The sequence below is a fragment of the Lutra lutra genome, chromosome 1 (genome assembly GCF_902655055.1).
Source record: "Lutra lutra chromosome 1, mLutLut1.2, whole genome shotgun sequence".
Taxonomy (NCBI): domain Eukaryota; kingdom Metazoa; phylum Chordata; class Mammalia; order Carnivora; family Mustelidae; genus Lutra; species Lutra lutra.
In genome coordinates this window covers 43,092,867-43,113,704 of record NC_062278.1, presented here as the reverse complement: position 1 = coordinate 43,113,704, position 20,838 = coordinate 43,092,867, and positions in this window count along the sequence as shown.

Sequence of the window (20,838 nt, the reverse complement as noted above, 5' to 3'; positions counted from 1 at the left end):
GAAAAGATGATGTGAAAATGGAAGCAGAGAAACTTAAGATGTTATGTTACTGGCTTTATTGGTGGAGAAAGGGACCATGAACTAAAGAATGTAAGAAATGCAACTCTAGAAACTGAAAAGGCAAGGAAATGAATTCTCCTCTAAAGCCTCCAGTATGAACACAGCTTTGCTGGCATCTTGATTTTTGCCCAGCGAAACCCATTTCAGAGTTCTGTTCTTCAAACCTGTAAGAGCATAAGTCTGTATTACTTTACGTCTTTAAGTTAGTGATAGTTTGTTATAATAGCAATAAAAACTAATATAGGCCTCTACCTCTAACTGTATACAATGATGAATGTTAAGTGGATTAAAACATATACATAAATCAATAAATGGGATGAAGCTAACAACAGAAATATTTGGAAACTAACTCTTTGCATTTGGGTTGGGAGAGGAGTTTTTAACCAAGATCTCTAAAGCATAAATCCTCAGGCAAAAGTCAAGCTCATTTAACCACATCTAAAATTTAATCCAATGGACATTGGGGAGAGGAACTATTTACAAAATCTGGACAGATTCTAGAGAAAGAGTTTTAACTATGAAGCTGCTTAAAGTGGTGATAACAGTTGAGATCAGCAGGAAGCTGACCAAAACACATAAAAGGAAATCTGGCTACTGGGACGACAGGAGAGGGCTTCAGAGAGCTTCAAGGTAAACTTGGGAGTCTATAAGGCTATACACACATTCAAAGACAAGGCTACGTGTGTGTCCAAGAAAAGACGTGAGAGGCCTTTGATCTCCCATCTTCAGTGGATCTTGAAACTCTGTGCAAGGAGAGAGTAAATGTTGAAGCAGAATTTTGACTGCCAGGGGGATCACTGAAGATGTGCCACATCACACAAATACAGTCCCATAGTGAAATGCTTCAGGACATTTAAGGAAATCTCTGTTTAGTCACTGGCTGAGCACTAAAATAATATAGTGGAGACTTCAGTGGCTACTTGTGACAAAAAGTACATAGTTGACAAGATTTGTTCAAGTCCGTCACTAACTAGACAAACAGCAGCATCAACAACAACAAATGACAACTGTAGCACACTGAAGGAGAGTGGAATCTGAATTCCTCATTATATTATTTAAAGTATCTAGATTTCAGCAGTGCCTGGGTGGATCAGGGGATTAAAGCCTCTGCCTTCAGCTCAGGTCATGATCCCAGAATCCTGGGATCAAGCCCCGCATCGGGCTCTCTGCTCAGCGGGGAGCCTGCTTCCTCCTCTCTCTCTGTCTGCCTCTCCACCTACTTGTGATCTCTGTCAAATAAATAAATAAAATCTTAAAAAAAAGGTATCTAGATTTCAATAAAAACATATCACAGGAGTTGCAAGAAACAAGAAAGTGCGGTCCATATGCTGGAGGAAAGAAAATGCAGTAGTAGAATAGAATTGTCCTTGAGGAAGTCCAGAGATTGGTATTACCGGAAAAAACTCTCCTATCAACTTTTCCTAATACATTCAAAAACTAAAGAAAACCATGCCTAAAGAACTAAGGGAATGCATGAGAGCGATGTCTTACCAAATAGAGAATATCAGTCAAGAGATAGAAATTGTTAAAAAAAAATTGTTAAAAAGTAAGTGGAAGTTCTATAAAAACTGAAATGAAAATTTCACTAGAGACCTCAACAGCAGATTTGAGCTGGCAGAAGGAAGAAGCAGAACCTTCAAGATAGATCGGTGGAGATTATTTAGTCTGAGGAACAGAGAGAAAAAAGAATGAAGAAAAATAGAGCCTCAGAGATGTGAGACAGTGGCTTGAGCTACTGTGTTCTTCTACCCAAGGACACTGCTCCTCTTGGTAGGTGGTCTTCAACATGGTCATCTTTTTTCAGGTTTTAGCAACCACTCTCTGCACTTAAGCTTTTAAACCTAGGGATTGTAGATCTCTCTGCTTTTAACCCTGGACTATTAAAATAACCTTTGTGGTTCCTCTAAATCCTATTCACGCCTTAAAAAAAAAGTCCATTTGTAAATATTCATTCTCAAATTGTCTTATATGAGTGATAATCATACACATGTTTATTAAAGCAGACAGATGGAGAACACCTACTTGTCTGTCATCAGGGGAATAACTATGTAAAAATGGTGATATAGACCATGGAATATTATTCCATTGCTAAAAGGAATGGCTGAGATATATTTATAGCAACATCCTATACCTTACAAACAGTATTGAATGAAAAAAGAAACAACATAAACCCATAGTTTTATGTACATTTAAATGCCACAGAATTCTATTGTGTTTTCAAAGAAACAAAGATATTCAGTGACAGGTAGTATAGTGGGCAGCCATTGAGAAAAGAGGGGGACAGGAGTGATATCAGGAATGAAGGAAGAATAAAATAATATATGTGAATATCTTTCACGGACAACTAGACTTTGTCATGAGCTGAGTTGTTTGACTAATTGAGCCATGCTTAGATGTCCAGCAAAAAGGCAAGTACAGACAAATAAAATTAGGGGTCTGGGTTAAGTGATTGACAAAATCTTTTTTGGTTTTGAAGTTTTTTATATATAATGTAATTATGAATTTAAGCTTTCTTAAGATGAAATAAGGCAACCCCAATTTAAATGGCATATTAATGATTATTTTGCCTGTGATATGCACACTGGACACAGACATGGAGAATTTAGCCCAATGGAAGTTACGATTTTGACCAGATAAGAGGATGAGGGATAAGGTCATGGGTAAAATAGGGGCTGTGGATGGGTTGAGTGTCAGAACTGTTGATGGGTAGAGTAGAACTTTGGGATATGGTAATTAGGAGACTTTGAGGGGGCAAAATGAGGATATAGATAGAGCCTGGGATGAGGTGACACTTCAAAGAAGGGGGTGTAGCACTTCTTTGCTTGTTAATTGACTGTACGTTTTCAGAAAGCTACATCATATTGTTCTCGACACTGACATGTGTTATTGTATTAGGTCACATCAAATTGTCCCTGAAATAAAATAATGATACTAAAATGACACATTTTTGTCTTTGAATAATCCAAATTAACAGAAATGATGCAAGCCACTGATCACTGATGGTAAGGATTAAAAAAAAAAGAAGTAGGTTTGACTGGTGAAGGAGAGGTCTTTGAGGAGGTGGTAAGGAAAGAAAAACACCAGTTGTCATTCTATTCAGGAAGGAGAGATGACTATTTATTTTGATTAACATTTCATATGCCTGTCAGGCAAACCCAAATAATTTACATGTGGGCGAATGTGGGCTGTGTAAGATTTATTTGGGATGATAAGTGTGGGAAGGAGATTTGGCAGAAAGATTCTAAAGATAGAGAACAGATAATTTTTAAAAGAAAACTGTTTTGCTTATGACATTGATTTAACTAATAAGAGTAGATATTGTTTAATCCAGATGTTTCTTCATTTGGGGATATAGCATTTTTATGGGAATGATGATGTAACTTTATTACACACTAACTTAAAAGCAGTTGTGTATTCTTAGTGGATTGGTTTCGGTAGGCATGTTCCAAGAAAATGGCAGCCCACAAATAGCATTAGAATATCTTTCTTTGTGAATGACTTTGGAAAAGGAATCTATGTATATAATTGCTTACGTTAAATGATCTGAGATTAAATGAAATAAGCTACGTTTATTCTATGGAACAAAAGGAGCCAGTTGGATTCCTGTGATGCTAGCCCTTAACCAGAGACAATCTCTACCAGGTCCAGTTAATCTCTCTTTCCACTGATGGAATATTCTCAGAGGTAACCCTAAGCATTGAATAGCAATTCAAAATAGGCTCATTCTGGACAGAAGGAATCTTTATTCACGAAAAAGTAAAGGGGTAAAGAGAAATGTGCTCTCTTACACTGAGAAAATACTTTGGAGTTCATTTGTGCCAGACAGTTACATAATTGGCAGTCAAAAGCACTGTTAAGATTTTCAAGACCCAGAAGTGAGAGTCTTTGGTATTACATCTGTTTCACATGTATGCTCAAGCCCCCAAATCACAATAGTGGAGATTACTGTTGTTTTATTTTCCCAGCCAGTTGTTACTCGTACTCAACTGTGCAAGAAGCATTCCTCTCCATTGACGTAAGTTTTTAGGCGAAACAGAAAAGCAGGTGGGGGGAATGTTGTGATTCTGCAAGCTCTCAGAATCATGCAACGTCCCCCTTATCTCTGAGCAGGGAAGTGTTTTCTAAAGTGAGGCGAACATTCACCAGACTTCTGTGTTACTTTGAAGTGCTTGTCTTTCCTAGCAGTTCTGACTGGTCTTCTGGGGGAAGTGGAATTCTCTAAGCCGGGTGCCTTATGGAGCAAGGAGAGCGGCTGGTGGACAGCTGGCTTAACAGAGTAGACGCTGAAGCCAGGGACAATCTCTCCTTGAAAAGTTTGAGTGCTCCATAGGTTGTAATGAAAGCAACACAAGCCCTTGCTGACTGACTTTTCTGCTTCCCTGAAGAATTAGCTCGTGTGAAAAGCAGGAGGGGCACTAACTTGTTGTGGTATAGACTGCCATTAGGAATCCCATCCTGGCTGATGCCCAACTTGTTCTTTTGAATATTCATTGCTCCTCACCCGGAGGAACAGGGACATTGAGTTATCACTGAACTGTGCATGTAACCAATAAAAAAAATCCCCAAAGCTGCTTGTGTTCTACGTAAGGATAACAGAGTATTTACTTCTTTCTTTCACATTCTCAGGTTTGAATAATACAAAGTCTGTATACTTTTCATAATCTAATATTTTATAAATTGGACTTCCAAGTAGATGGTGTAGCATGAATAAAGAGATGTAGCATGAATAAAAATTAGGAGTCCAAATTACTGGGCGTGTGTGACGGGATGGGGGAATTCTCCTCTAAAATGTGGCTGGTTACTGGAATATAGATCTCTTTATCACTTGTCCTTGACATTTTAGAACAGAACTAAGAGAAGCAATGTTGTAACTGGAGTAGACAGTGTATTTGGGTGTGACGACTGGAGGGCACTTTTGTCTGTTACTAGCTACGGAAATCCTGGTCAACCATAGGTCAGATTGTGCCACTCATCTGCTTAAAACCCTCCGATAGCTTTCCACATCACTCAGAGTGTCAGTTGTTGAAGGTTCTTCCCTGCAATGCCCAAGTGATCTACTCCGATGCCCCCTACTGTTCCCCACCTGCAGCTCACCTGACTGACCTCTTGTATCACACACCACTATGCTCATTCCCTTCCAGACACCCTGATTTCTTTCTTGTTCCTCTAACAGACCAAATGAACGTCTCCCACAGGGTCTCTGCACTTGTGACACACCTAGAAGACGTTTCACCCAGAAGAGACTTCTTGGTTTGCTTTCTCATTTCCTTCAAGCCTTTTTTTTTCTTTTTTCACCTGTACCACCATTTCAGTGCTATTTCTCTAGCCATCTTGTCTCGATTGCTTCCCTCACCCTGAGGTATCTTGTCTCTCCCCTATACAGTACTTTTTCACCAGCAGAATATATATTTAAAATATTGGTTATTGTTAATCTTCCCATTAGAATGTAATCTTCATGAAGGAAGCTATTCTAATCTTTTGTGTTCATTACTCTGTCTCAGGCAACTGGAACAATGTCCAGAGCACAGTCATCACTCCATAAATACTTGTTCAAAAATAAATAGCTGACATTTATTCATGTTTCTGCTCTGCCCTGCACTCTTTTAACTGTTTTTTTACACATATCATTTATTATTTGCAAGAACACAATAAAAGCAGTGGTTCTGCTTCCCTTCATTTTACTGAAGGGAAAAACCAAAGCAGATTTCGAAATCAGGATTATATCATTCAAAAGCAGTGAAGTAGGATATAAACTCTGATAACCTGAATCTTACAAATCAAACTCTTAGCACTATTTCACTCTGTTAACCACAATTGTACTACCTACCTGAAACCTATATTTTATTAAGACTTTTGGGGAGGATAGAAATTTGTTTTCCTAAGGTTAATTTTTAAAAGATTCTCATAATCATGTTTCAAGCAAAATTTATTTAGGGTATGAATACTTACAAATGGCATTTACTATTTGCTCCAACAGCAGAATACATAAACACTTTAAAACCCTCCATGACACTGTAGATACCATAAAACCAATGAAATCAATATTTTTGGGGTGATAGGAAACAGTACATCCGAACCACAACACTACATATATCTCTTAGTTTTATTTGTAGACATTAGTTACAGAAACTGTATTTATAAATTCATTATTTTTTATTTAAAAAAAAAGTAATGACTTTTTAAGACGTTGTTATAAATATGTTCTTCTTGTAGTCCTTTCAGAATTCAGGTAAGAAAATTAAAGGTCACAGTGACCCCTTAGCCCAAATAACTTGTGAGCAGTAAAACTAAGAGCAGGATAGTCACATGATAATTACACATATTGTTTGTTCACTGAAGAAGTATCTATTGCCGCCTATAAACTGAAGTTAGTTGTTTCTATTTGTTTATCTTGCAAATAAGAAATGCATAAAATGTTTTAGAGAAAGAAGAAAATATACATGTATGTTGTTTAAAATACACTTAGCCATCACTTAGATTATTCTCCCATGTCTATAAGTTATTGTTATTTTTCTTTACACAGGCAAATGGAATGTTCACCTTTGCACAGTGGGCAGAATAAAGCCATAAATGTTTCTGATTTGCTTATAGTGGATGTAAATGAAATAAACCAAATTCTAAACTTTTTCCCCTAAAGCCTTCAATAAACATACAAGGGGAGCTTCAATAGATGTTTAAAACTTTTTATATTCAAGATTAAAACTGTGAAATCGGTTAAACCTCACCTTTGCCACCCCACCAAATGATATGACATAGAATAATATACACTTGATCTCGTCATGTTTTGTGTTCAGAACGGATTACTTTAGAGGATACTGAAACGGATATATTTTTCAAATGAGATCATGCCCCTCATTGTAAGACAGCATGTAAGACAGCATGAACATTATTCCAACTTGCTCTTTGTTTCCAATGCAAGCCCAACATGGTTGGTGAGGAGGAGATGAAAATTACCAGAATAAGGAGGAAGTAAGGGAAAAGGAAGGTAAAAAGAGAAGGAGAGGAAAAAGTGGCTTTCCTTTTTTTTTTTTTTCCCCATTTTCCCAAGAAAATTTGCCCTTTTAAGAGCTTTCACTTCACATTTCAGGCAGGTGACTTTGGAATACGCTGGCCCTATTAGAGCAGCCACTAGCTACAGGAAAACATTTCTGCTGCAGGAACCAGAGGAATGTGGGTTCAGGGATACAGTTCTCCAAACAGAATAAATGAGATTCTTTTTATTGTATGATCACAAGGCGTTTTCTTAGCCAGACAAAAAGAATTGCCATCTTAATATTTGAGAAAATGCGTACTGTTGACGTAATTCATTTCGTCTGTAACTCTCGAGCATCTGTCTGATGGGATGCAGTACATTGAGTTCATTACCCGGCAGATGGGCAGGACTACTAATGCTTTATTTGACTCTTCATTTTCCTGCTTGCATTTCTGAAACGGGGGAAGCTAAGGACTGCATCATAGTCCTAGCGCCCTACTTTCCCTTCTCAAACACCTGCCCCCTTTCCTGCGTCCGCAGGTTGACCTGGTGCTAATTTCTCCGCAGACGGTGCTGCTGGTCCTTCGGATGGACAGCTTCTTGCCATCTGCTCCGTGATCAGACCTCTCTGTTACTGTCGCACTCTTCCCAGATCCCATCTTGACTTGGTTCCTGACTTCTGTAAACTCCATGGATATGCATTGGCGAGATGTTAATTTAGGAAACACGGCTTGCAATCTGTGGAGCAACAAGAACAGCTGGTGCTGCTGCTGTTTAGTTTTTCTTGGCAGATGGACACGGAGGGAATTACGAACGGGGAAATGGGCCCCAGCCTTGGCTGCTATCTCCTGCAGAAACGTTACAATCACCGGCTCTTCTTCTCCTAGACTGCTCAAGCACCAGGGTTTCGTATTTTAAGCATTCCCTTTACATTCACGGCCCAGAGCTTCCTGTATGGACCGTTCTATGCTTCGTATTCAGTAGCCCTCTGACGGCCCACTTGACCACGAGGAGATGCAGATTTCAGTATACTTAAGCGGCTTGAAGTTTACATCAAATATATGTTATTCCACATCCCTAATAATTTTAGGTCAGTACTTAACTGTGTTACTATTTGTGTATTAATTTAAGCTTCAATAGTCTAGTCTTCTAGTTTGTCAGAACAAAATACCATGGACTGGGTGGCTTCAATGATAGACATGGAGTCTTACAGTTCTAGAGTCTGAGAGGTCCTTATATCAAGGTGCTAGTCAATTCCGCTCCTGGTGAAGGCCTTCATTCTGGCTTGCAGATGGACAACTTCTTGGTCTATCCTCACATGACAGAGAAAGAGCAAGTTCTGGTGTCTCTGTTCTTATGAGGCACTAATATCAACATGGGGGCTCCACCCTCATGACCTCATTTAAACCTAATTGCCCCCAAAGACCCCACCTCCTAAACCATCACATTGGAGGTTAGTGCTTCCATATGTGGATTTTAGGGAGGATGCATACATTCTGTCCATAACAGTAAGTTAACAATCTACGCACCCTAAGTTAAATGGAGAAATTAACGTGGTTTGAACCATCAGCACCATCATGCTATTCGAACATTTTCATCACCCCCAAAACTTCCTGTGCCCCTTTGCAGTGAATCCCTGTTTCTGACTCCTAGCCAGCCTTTGGCAACTACTATGCTTTCTGCCACTATAGTTTTCCTTTTTTAGAATACCATTTAAATAGAATCATGTAGTGTGTAGATTATCTTTAGTGCCTGGCTCCTTTAATTTAGCTTCATGATTTAAAATCCATCCATGTTCTAGTGTATATCATTAGTTTCTTCTTTTTTTCCCCCAAGTTTATGCATTTTCCAGCTGATGAACATAGGAGTTCTTTCCAGTTTTTTTTTTTTTTAAATTTTTTTTAAAATTTTTTCAGCATAACAGTATTCATTATTTTTGCACCACACCCAGTGCTCCACGCAATCCGTGCCCTCTACAATACCCACCACCTGGTGCCCCCAACCTCCCACCCCCCACCCCCCCAAAATTCCCAGATCGTTTTTCAGAGTCCATAGTCTCTCATGGTTCACCTCCCCCTCCAATTTCCCTCAACTCCCTTCTCCTCTCCATCTCCCCTTGTCCTCCATGCTATTTGTTATGCTCCACAAATAAGTGAAACCATATGATAATTGACTCTCTCTGCTTGACTTATTTCACTCAGCATAATCTCTTCCAGTCCCATCCATGTTGCTACAAAACTTGGGTATTCATCCTTTCTTTTTTCTTTTTTACCTGTATGAATAAACGTCCTATAAATATTGGTGTACAAGTCTTCCTGGAAACATAAACTCATTTTCTAGGGTGATGATGAGAAGTGGAATCAGTGGGTTGTATGAGCATAGATTTAATTTGATTAGAAAATATCACCTACATTAGAAAATATCACCCTACATTTCATGTTGTATACCATTTTGAATTTCCTCTAGCAATATATGAGTTCTGGTTGGTCTATATCCTCACTAGCACTTTTCAGTTTTTAAAAACTTTAATCATTCTAGGCGCACCTTGGTGGCTCAGTTGGTTAAATGTCTGACTCTTGATTTTGGCTCAAGTCATGGTCTCGGGTTCAAGGGATCCAAGCCCTATGTTGAGCCCCATCTGGAGCTGCATGCTTAATGGGAAGTCTACCTGAGGATTCTCTCCCTCTCCCTTGCTCCTCCTCCCACTCATGTTCTCTCTGTCTCTACAGTAAATAAATAAATCTTTAAAAAACTTTTTAAACATCCTAGTATGATGTTTTATTATGAATTTCCATGTTGACTAATGATATTGCAGATCTTTTCATGAGCTAATTTGTTATTTATATATCCTTATTTAGTGAATTTTCTATTCAGATATTTTATCCATATCTTATTTGAGTAATTTGTCTTATTGTTGTAAGAGGTCATTGTATTTCTGGTATATCAGTCCTTTATTAGACATATGCTATGCAAGTATTTTTTCCCAGTCTGTGGCTTGCCTTTTCATTTTTTCTTAACAATATCTTTGAAAGGGGAAAAAACCCCTTTACTTTTGGATATTTTATCAATATTTTGTTTTATGGTAGTGCCTTTTGTGTCCTACTTAATGCATTTTTGCTAATGCAAGGTCACATAAATTTTGTTGCTTTCACTTAGAAATTTTATAGTTTTAAGTCTTCATTTAGGTTTATTATTCATCAACTTCTAGTTAAATTTTGTATGGCATGTAGTAAGGTTTGAGTTTCTTTACTTGCATTTGGATATTCAAATGTTCTAGCACCATTTGGTGAATCTTGTCCCTGTTATCCTAAGATGCCCCAAAGCAGAAATCTCTTAAGTAAGGCTCTAATAGATCCTAGATATAGTTTATATGATATAGTTTTAATTTAATATAATTCTATTTCTCCAAACAAAATATAAGTTGACATTTTACTTTTATGACTTCTCATTTAGAATAATCACAAACACAAACCACAAATAAAATAGTTATTTTAAATCTCTGAATTGTTATCTTAGAAAACATGATCAACATATTTTCTTATTGTGTTTTTGTATTGATTTCTCTCCAAATTTTAGAGATAAGCATATTGTGAATTCAAAAGTAACTTCTGTAAAGCGCCTTTTCATTGCAGGGCTTCAACTAATAATTTTCCATGAATACTTATTAGAATATAAATTTCTACTTTTCAAATGATATAATTGCCAGCTTTTTCAGAATAAAAATACTTATAGTCTTTATCCAAATGGAAGCAATGCTATTAGTAAATTACTTTGGTTGCTCAATTAAGTTACTATAGAAAATAATGACAGGAAGGTCTATGTTTTCCATAACCATAAAATGGATCCATCATTTATTTGCATGGTTTGCATTTATAGCTTGTTATTGTAATGAAAGTCTTTTCACTTTGTTTCAATAATAGATTATTTATAGATTAAATTGATACATTAAGACTTCTGCCTTTCTGTTACAGGACTCTAACTCAATTTGTCACCATTTTAAAGTGGATAAACTTCATGCATATGCCACAATAATCAGATGACCTATTCTTGAACACTGTAGGATGACCTGACAAGAGATATCACAGCTGAACACACAGATTTAGTTCTGTTCTTTAAATAACCAAAGGGCGTGACAGACCTGGGGAGCTCATTTAGGTCTTTCTTATGTGATAGAGATGTGATGTACCCTAAATCTATTTTTAATTCTGCCTTATGCAGCCTCACAGCAAGATTTCGCACATGCAAATGAGAGTTTGTTTAAAAAAAAAAAAAAAACAAGACTCCTGAAAAAAATCTGTTAGTTTAAGTGGTGCTGAGATGTGAGAGCCAATTTTGCATTTTAATGCCTAATTAACCAAATAATTACTCTAAACTTATGCCAAATTTTCCTTTGCATTAAGATATGTGATCTAAATGGTTAAAACATACACAATTAAACTATTGGGACTTCACTAAAATAAGAAGCTTTTGCACAGTTAAGGGAACCATCAAAACAAAAAAGATAATCTATTGAATGGGAGAAGATATTTGCAAATGTTTTATCTGATAAGGGGTTGATACCCAAAATATAAAAAGAACTGATACAACTCAACACCAGACCCCACAAATAATTAGATTAAAAAATGGGCAGAGGACCTGAATAGCCATTTTTCCAAAGAAGACAAACCAATGCCCAATAGATGAATGAAAAGATGTTCAACATCTTAATCATCAGGAAAATGCAAATCAAAATCACAATGAGGTACCACCTTATATCTTTTGGAATAGCTAAAATAAAACAGAAAAAAATAAATCTCAAGTGTTGGCAAGGATGTGGAGAAAATGGAATACCCTTGTACTGTTGGTGGAAATGCAAATTGGTGCACCACTGTGGAAAAGAGTAGAGTGGTTCCATAAAAAATTGAAAATAGAATTATCATATGATTGCATAATTCCACTATTGAATATTTACCCCCCCAATGGAAACACTAATTTGAAAAGATAAATGCGCTCCTTGTTTACCGCAGTACTGTTTACAATAGTCAAGATATGGAAGTGACCCTAGTATCCATCCATAGATGAATGAATAAAGAAGTGGTACATATATACAATGGGATATTATTCAGCCATCAAAAGCAATGAAAACCCACCATTTGCAACAATATGGATAGAACTAGAGGGTATAATGCTAAGTGAAATGTCAGTCAGAGAAAAACAAATACCATATGATTCACCCAGACGTGGAATTTAAGAAACAAAACAAATGAGCAAACAAAGGGGAAAAAAAGACAAAAGAACCCCTCTGAAAATAGACTCTTAACTATAGAGAACACACTGATGATTGACAGAGGTGAAGTAGGAGAGGGGATGGGTGAGATAGATAATAGGAATTAAGAATACACTTGTCATGAGGGGCGCCTGGGTGGCTCAGTGGGTTAAAGCCTCTGCCTTCGGCTCAGGTCATGATCCCAGGGTTCTGGGATGGAGCCCCACATCGGGCTCTCTGCTCAGCAGGGAGCCTGCTTCCTTCTCTCTCTGCCTGCCTCTCTGCCTACTTGTGATCTCTGTCTGTCAAATAAATAAATAAAATATTTAAAAAAAAAAGAATACACTTGTCATGAATAACACTGAGTAATGTGTAGAATTGACGAATTATTATATTGTGCGCTTGAAATTAATATAACACTATGTTAGTTACACTTCAATTAGAAAAACCACACATGTACTTAAACAGTGCCTAATACATAGTAAGTATTCAATAAATGTTATTATTATTGCTATCATCGGTGAAGGGAGGAAGAAACCCACAAATTTACGTTTTAGGATTGCCCAGTAAAGAGAACTTAGTTACCTGGTACTTGGAATAGTTTGGAGAGTATCAACATTAACTATTAAATGGGAATTTTAACCAGTTGCAACTATGAAAATAAAAGATAGCCAAGAGTACAAAACCAACATTATTTAGATGAAGCTGCAGAATCAGATCATTGCATAATTATTCTTAATACAATGTTTACACTTAATTCTGCATATTTAAAAAGCCATTTGGCCGCAATAGCAAATTTGTAGATAATGCAGATCTTTTATCATATTCTCATTTAAATTAGTTGATATAGTATCCAGTACTATTTCTTTTCTTTTTTTTTTTTTTTTCTCTTCTTATTGTATAAAAATACCTCTTTATTTTGGGGGAGTCCGTTTCCTGCTTCAGTGAATTTCTTCTTCTAACTTCCCTGAATTGGATACATTAATAAGGAATGGTAAGTGGTCAATCAGGATAGCATATTTTCTCTGGCAACAGTCATTGATTCAACATTTGGCATGTCAATTTCATTTTCTCTAAAATACGTGCAATATAAGCCTTTCTCCTACTTCAGTAGGTTACAATGATCATTTGCTATTTCTAGTGAGGTGGGGCTTGCTGTGTTATGTCCTTTTGAGATGGTTAATAGACATTGTCTTAAATAACAGGAAGATAAATTATTCTACTGAAACAGTGAAAATGACTGATGACTGTGTATTTCAAGCACAAATAGAGTGAGGATTTCAGACACACTGTGGAACGTGTACCTAAGGAGAATGTGTACCTTGATATGTTAGCCCAAAGCTGTAGTATTAGGCTTAACCTTCTATTCTAGTCACTGCTTTTGGGAACTTAATGCCCCTCACAATATCCTTTTTCTGGTCCAAGTACACCCCTATCAGAATTCTCGTCTTATGCTAAGCACTTTTTCATTTTGTTTTGTTTTCCTTTTCAAGCCCCTACTCCATTACTGATCAAACAAAAGAACTGGTGCTAAGTTTTAGCCCATGGAAACTCTAATATGCCATGTTGGAGCATCTTAGGGTGTGTCTGTGTGTGTGTGTGTGTGTGTGTGTGTGTGTGTGTAGCTATCTGGAAGGTGAATACCTTTGAATACCTTTAAAAATTGAAGTAGTAGGATCTAATCTATGTCTTAGCTCAATAAATCTGGAAGCAGCATGGAAATGGAAGAGAAAGTGCACACATTGCAGGGCTAGTGACAAGGAGACAAGAAAGGACAAAAGTCAAGGTTATGTTGAAGTATAGAAATGAAATGTTTAAAATGCTTAGTGGGCATGAACCCAGATTTGTTGATGTTGTAATGTTGAGTTTTTATTTTCTACATTGCTTAATAACCTATGATTATTATAGCAGAAAAAACAAAATGGTGACTTTGGTTTTATAATTTGCATAGTTGGTTTTATGTACTTTTGCTAGTTTCTCATGTTTTTTACAGTTACATAATATAAATAAAACTTGAAGTTGGAAAACATGGGTTTTGCAATGAAGAACTAATAAAACGTGGTTGCTGACTGGAAGTAGGTCAAGAGTGAAGGGAGAGAAATATTAAAGCTCTTCATGAAATTTCTAGTGGAACAGGTCTAGAAGTCAGTGGAATGGTGTAGAGATTAATAGACTGAAGAAATAGATTTATAGAGCTTCTAATTTTAATAACCTCTTGTGTATGTTAGCTTTCTAAATCTTAGTTTCTTGTTTAAAATGAATGTGATGAGCCAGAACTCTAAATCCTTTCAAGTCCTACTATTCTGCGCCTCTGTATGTTTGCTAAATATCACAGCTCGGTCTGCTATTTTCCTGGACTCTATATCTTCACTGGATTGCTACATTTCTTACAGTTTTTTTTTCCCCTTTTTGTGGTATAATTGACAGATAAAATTGTATATACTTAAACTGTACTATGTAATAGTTTTTAAAATCTTTTTTTATTATTATGTTCAAGTAGCCAACATATAGTACATCATTAGTTTTTGATGTAGTGTTTAATGATTCATTAGTTGTATATAACACCCAGTGCTCTTCACAACACATGCCCTCCTTAATGCCATCACCTGGTCAAGGTAACTATTTGATATACATTACTTTGTGACATAATTGCCACAACCAGGTTAATTAGTACATTCATCACCTTGCATAGTTATCTATTTTGTGTGTGTGTGGTAAATATGTTTAAGGTCTACTCTTCTAGTAAATTTCAAATATACAATTCATGTTATTAACTATAGTCATCATGCTGTACGATAGGTCCCCATAACTTACTCATCTTGTAACTGAAGGCCTGCACCAGTTGAAGAGCATCTCCGTACTTGCCCCACCAACTCATTGTGATCACGATTCTACTGTGAACCACAATGAGATATCACCTCATGCCTGTGAGAATGGCATTTATCAAAAAGAAAAGAAATAAGTGTTGGTGATGAAGTGGAGAACAGGGACTCCTTATGAACTATTGGTAGAAATGTAAGTTGGTGCAACCACTACGAAAAACAGTATGGAGTTTCCTGAAAAAAATATAAATAGAACTACCATACAATCCTTCATTCCCACTTTCTTCTATATATATGAAGGAAACAAAATCAGTATCTTAAAGAGATATCTGTACCTCTGTGTTCATCGCAGCATTATTTAAAATAGCCAAGATATAGAAACAACCTAAATATTTGTCATTGGGAGAACAGAAAATGTATATGTGGTGTGTTTATATATCTAACTGGATATTATTTCACTATGTGAAAGAGAGAAATCCTGCTTGCTATTTGTTACAACAATATTGGGTGAAACTACAGGACATTATGCTAAGTGAAGTAAACCAGAGAGAGAAAGACAAATACCAAATAATATAACTTACAAGTGGCATCTTTAAAAAAATATGCTTATACGTACTCTGGAGGATGGCAAATAACATAAGACATTATGCTTGTTTGTATACCTATACACGTGTGTGCCTTTTTGGAGGGGGATCTTTGGGATTCTACAAGGCCTTAGTAATTAAAAAAAGAAATATTTTTCTCTTATTTCTCTAGAACTTTTGTGATTGGATCTGCTGACTTTCATATCAGACAAGTCAAATATCTGACAGCAAGTGGAATAACAGGTCATTAGTAATTTCTTCATGATTTTTGTGAGTTTTGCTTTATTACACCCCTTATTCTGACTGATAGGTAATCAGTACATTTCCCCCTTTATGTCATTTGTTGCTACACCGGTTGGAGTGATGTATTACTGTTACATTTTTTAATTTTGAAAAATTTACAAAAAAATGGAAAATTACAAATGCTAAAATGGTATTATTGACTTTCTAGAAATAATAATTGCTAATATTATGTCATAGTTTTCATATTCCTTCTTTCTATTTTATCAAAGAAATTGAGCTTTAAATAAACATGAAGTCTCTAATTCTTTATTTTTTAGAAGATTTTATTTATTTATTTGATAGAGAGAGAGAGTGTGTGACCAAGCACAAGCCAGGGAAGCAGATGCAAAGTTTGATCCCAGAACCTTGGGACATGACCTGAGCCAAAGGCAGACACTTAACCAACTGAGCCACTCAGGTGCTTTTCTAATATTTCTTCTGTGAATGCTATACTTTCCTTCTCTTTCTAGTGGTAACCCACTCTAATATATTTACACACAGAGAAACTCCAAGTTTAAATGTATTCCCTCAAACCACAAAAGTAATGAGTGACAATACAAGTTTCAGAGCACAGACTTCTAGATTCTTGATATACTGTTCCATCTGCAAGACCAGTGATTTAATTATTGGCTGAATTAAAAATAAAATCATATCAGTGGATATGATGATTCTATGATTTTTAAAATTAAACAAAACCATCTAACACCTTTGGTTTTAATTTAGATTTAGAAAATAACAAAAGGTTTACCCTAACAACCAAAACAATACAGATAAGTTACAGAATCTAGTTTTATAAACCCACCAGAGATCTGAGTATTCAAAGAAAAACAAAGGGAACTAAACTCCAAAAATGTGGTATGCTTAACAAGAGAAAACTACAGTTACTTTTATCTCTGGTAGAATGACAAGAGGAAGAGGCATCTGCTGTAGGAAAAAATGGAAATACTGGAATGAAGACAACATCAGAAATGAAAAATTCTGGGCACCACTTGGATGACTCAGTTGGTTAAGCATCTGCTTTGGGTCAAGTCATGATCTCAGGGTTCTGGGATCAAACCTCGCATCTGGCTTCCCGCTCATGGGGGGAGTCCATTTCTCCTTCTCCCTCTGCCCCTCCCCCCAGCTCCTGCTCATACTCTCTGTCAAATGAATAAATAAAATCTTAAAAAAATAGAAATGAAAAATTCGTCAAACAGACTTAGCAGGAGCATGGGAACAGCAGAGAAAAGGATAAGAAAACTTAAAAACAAGTTGACAGTATACATCCACAATGAAACAAAAAGAAAAAAAAAGATTAAAATGAGATTTGTTTACAAATGAACTCTCAGGAAGAGAGCAGAGGGAGAAAGGGGAAGAAAGAATATTTGAAGCTATGAAGACCAAGAATTTCCCAGAATTGAAGAACTCTTTTAACTACACTACCACAAAGCTTAGTGACCTCTAAACAGGATAACAGGATTTTAGAAAATATATTGTGAGAGTCACAGTTCCTTTTCTAAACTCTGAAGTCATAATTGACTAAATTAAAAAAACATAGTAGCCCAAAGTCGATTGATTAAAAAAGAAATTGGAGGTGAAATCTTTGAATAAAGATAGTAGGAATTTCAAAGGCAACCAGCAATGAATGCTTTGCCTGAAAAGATATAGAAGTGACAAATTATTATCTAAAGAGAGAGGAAAATAAACACTATTAGAATTTACATTTAAGTGAACTAGTAGTCTGCATTCTAATGTGAGTGAAAATGAAACTCCTTAACAAATTTTGAATAAAATTTGTTAATCTCAGGAGGTATGAGTTTCCTGTCACTGGAAGTGATGAAGAGTTGGTTAATGACCAATTGGAATAGAATTCAAGCCTCAGAGGTATTGTTAAACCAAATGATTGTTGTGATCTTATTCTCATTTTAACATTCTTTGGTTACAGAAAAAGAGGACAAAAGAAGCTTATTAGCTAAATATATGACTCAATATACTGTATCCTTTCACTTTTAACCTTTTAAGAAAATTAATAGAAAAAAACATTTTCTCTTTAATTTTTCACCAGATAATTTAAGATAATGTAACTACCTGTAAAATCATGAGGTGCAATACTTCTAGCTACAGAAATGTTTGTTAGACTTACAATTTAAGGAGAGATAGTTATGTCTATTTAACTTGTTATGTAAAATCTATCTTGAAATGATTTAAATTATAAAGGAATTTATTTACATCATTTAAAAGTTTCAGAAATAACATGTCTAAATATGATCTGATTAAGTCTCTGGCCTACATGTGTTTTAATTGTATCTTCAAATTGGTATCTTTCAGGGTATCAGACTGCAGACTGATGGCATATTCACAAATCACATCATTAGGAGAAGATGGGCATCAGGTTCCAGAGTTTTCTTCATTATTACCAACTTTAGTGATGATTGGGCTAATCTTCAACTAATTTCAGTGGCCAAGAAAATGTTACACACTAACTGAATTTGTCTTAGATTGCCAGACCATTTGCTGTATGGGTTGCAGTGACAATGGTTATAGTAAGGAATGTGACATTAACCCAAAGGATGTGGACCTCTCAAGGTCCCACCCAATCTCCCCCACCACCTTCACAGTTGCTACGTGATGAAGAATGTTTAGAGATTGTTGAGATTACCCCAATGTCCATTACCGAAGAAATACTCTAAAAAGTTTGAAATATATAGAAAAAAATGATGTTAGGACCTCAACTGCAAGGTTATGAAAGATACTAAGACTCGGAGCTAGAAATTGTCAGTTTCTCAAATAGAGTTGCCAACCTCCATATAATTTTTGCATTCACAAAACTTTTATTTTCAATGATAGAGGTAACTGAAAGATTTATTGAGTGTTGGAGAACAGAGATTACAAAGTCCATTGTGCCTTCAAAATAAATTGTAAAGTTACCAAAGACTCAGTCCAACATTCACATACCTCAGAAAAAATAGATTCAAATGTCTACTTCTACCTATGGCTATAATGCCTGTCAAATGAGCTACTAAAGAAAAAAATAACAACACAACAGCCATGTTTTTTTGACCAAGAATAATCCTCGGATAAAACTCTATTAATCCTTAAAGATAGATATCTTCTTTAGGATTTCTGTCACTGCAGACCATGAGTTTAATCTAAAATGAATGATTTTAACTGACACATGCTTTCAGTACCATTGGTCTTTTCCACATATCTTGAAGAAATAACTACCATCGGTTCTCACTCTATCTTTTTGAGCCTCACACAAATTGCTACCAAACGACAAAAGAGAAATACAGGAATTCAATCATCTCAGTATTGAATATGTTTTCTATATAAATTGGCTTTGGAGAATGAGTTATTGTGCTCAATTCCAGTAATAGCACAGAAAACTTAACTTTCATTATCAAATGGCAGAAGCCATAAATTGTGTCCTGTGATGAAAAAGTTATTAGAGGAGATTTCAATCTTTCTTTTCAACATCTATCTGTGTTAGTCTAATGGTTTGAAACTTAGAAACCTGTAGTTGTATCATTTCAGAGTGTTATTTTCTCTTTCCCCAATATTTTAAGTTATTTAAATGACTATATATATATATTTCATGTTTTACATGAAAAGAAGGTGATACAGGAAAGGCAAGGAAGCTCTAGATTAGATTTTAGATCTAGCATTTAGTGTCAGATAAAATTGAATAATCACTTAAGTTATTGTGGCACCTTAGCTTTCTTGTGTGTGAAATGGGGCAATTCTGTGTATGCATAGTGTTATAAGCATCCATGATATTAATCATAAATTGTAGTGTTTAGTCAACATGTTAATTCTACTGCATATAACTTATAGGGTTATATAAGAGCATTAGAAAGAAAGATTATAAATGAGAGTATTATGAAGATAATTTTTATTTTAATAACATTACCTTACAACGATTCTGGTATTCACTCAGTGGTATTCAGTACAATACAGGAGCGTTTCTGTCTCAAACCTGCAGTTATACAAATTCTATATGGTTTTTTAAAAGATTTCATTTATTTATGTATTTGAGAGAGAGAGAGAGAGAGAGAACACAAGCCCTCAGAGGGACAGAAGGAGAGGGAGAAGCAGACTTTCCTCTCAACAGGGAGTCCAATGTGGGCTTGTTCCTAGGACTCTGAGACACCCAGGGTGTCCTATATATGATTTTTGATTTAAATAGCCTGCAATTGGAGAGAGAAAAGCTTCCATATTGACTTTTCTAATTTTTAAAAAATATTTTATTTATTTATTTGACAGAGATGACAAATAGGCAGAGAGGTAGACAGAGAGAGAGGAGGAAGCAGGCTTCGACCAGGTGCCCCGACTTTTCTAATTTTTAAGAAAACAAACTTTGAAAGGTGCCTAGGTGGCTCAGTTGGTTAAGCTTCTGCCTTTGGCTCAGATCATGATCTCAAGGTCCTGGGATTGAGCCCCATATTGGGCTCCCTGTTCAGCAGGGAGTCTGCTTCTCCATTTCCCTCTGCCTCTCTGGCTGTTTGTGGTCTCTCTCTCAAATAAATAAATAAATAAAATCTTAAAAAAAAACCCACAAAATTTGGAAACCTCAGATCATATATTTATATCATAAACAAAAGAATGAAGATAAATGAATGAAAAATATTTGTATTATACATATACTTAGTTATACTTCCATATTAAAAGAAGGATAACAATGATTTCTGGGCTCTGGGGAGAGGTTTAGAGAAGATTGAGAAAGGAAAGCAGAATTTAACTATTAATATGGCGCTCCCTTCCCTGTCAATCTCATTTCCCAAAGTCAATTAATCTGTCTTAGTTTAATTTTCAGCTCTAGCCAGGGACTCTAAGAGGGTTGAGGGAAACATTTTTTGTTCCCTACAATAAGACACTACAAAGTGAACTCTCCTT